Here is a 1,270-nt window from a genome sequence, read left to right on the forward strand (position 1 = left end):
ATAAAATAATAATAATAAAAAAAAAAAGACTTAAATCGACGGAACTGAACTAAACGCTAAATTCAGTTCAAAAGAGTCTTAAAAATTATTTCGTGACAAGTTTTTGTACAGTCATTTTAGAGTTGTCCCCCTTGTACTGTAGACTATGACTCGAAATTATTTGTGATTCTGCTCAATGCATGTGTTTGTACGCCTCTCTTTTTCCCCGTCTCCCACTCTGTCTGTTTGTCTGTTTGTCTCTCTCTCTCTCTCTCTCTCTCTCTCTCTCTCTATATATATATATATATATATATGTAACGCAAAGAAATGGGGATTTTTAATCTTGGCAGCCTACCTTACGAGCATTCTGATAAAATCCAGATTTGGCTAACCTCATCGAGTTTTCACTCCTTTAGTTTTGTTTAGAATAAACCAACCACTTTGAATGAAGTTGCATAAGACTGTCAACCTTTGGATTAGAACGTGAACTACAACTGATTTTAATATAAATTGGACTTCGGCCATACTGGGGCATGCATTAAAGGGTATAGTCGTGCAAATCTACCCCTGTACATTTTTCTTATTTTTTTAAAGTTTGGTACTTACTTTACCATTTTTTTTGTTGCCGAACTACTAAGTTACAGGATATAAACAAACCAACGTCGGTTGTTATGTGGTGGTGATAGTGGTGGGACAAGCACAACGACACACATAAACGTATATATATAGATCGGCAGGCTTCCGCACAGTTTCTGTCTACTAAATACACTCACAAGACATTGCTGGATTCGAGGCTTTACTAAAAGACAGAAAGTGCCGTGCTGTGGGACTGAACCCGAAACCTTGTGGTTGCAAAGTGAACTTCTTAACCGCACAGCCACACCTACGCCTCTTCATTATTTGTAAGGAATAAGGGTGGAAAACTTTAGCCTTTTATTAATTATATGTTTTGAGTACCACAAATGAGTTAATCTTAATCCTGCAATCCAGGGATTAAAATGTCTTTAAACTAAAATCCCCACCTGCTTACATCTGATTTGAAAGTGCTATTACGATACGGATACATTAAATACACCATATGGTTCGCTTGTGCAGACAAGCAGCGTTGGGGCATCTAAGCGGGTCTCATTGCCGGTTTCTATATTTTTGGTGGCGTCAACAGCGAAAAGCTGCTGGGACAAGTGAGCGAACACAATGGCCTTAAAGGACAGCGAGGAAAACATAAGCGATAAACGACGACAGAATAAGTTCAAGACACAGGCAATTTATATATAAGTATATACATATATAT

This window comes from Octopus bimaculoides, chromosome 2 (genome assembly GCF_001194135.2).
Source record: "Octopus bimaculoides isolate UCB-OBI-ISO-001 chromosome 2, ASM119413v2, whole genome shotgun sequence".
NCBI classification, from domain to species: domain Eukaryota; kingdom Metazoa; phylum Mollusca; class Cephalopoda; order Octopoda; family Octopodidae; genus Octopus; species Octopus bimaculoides.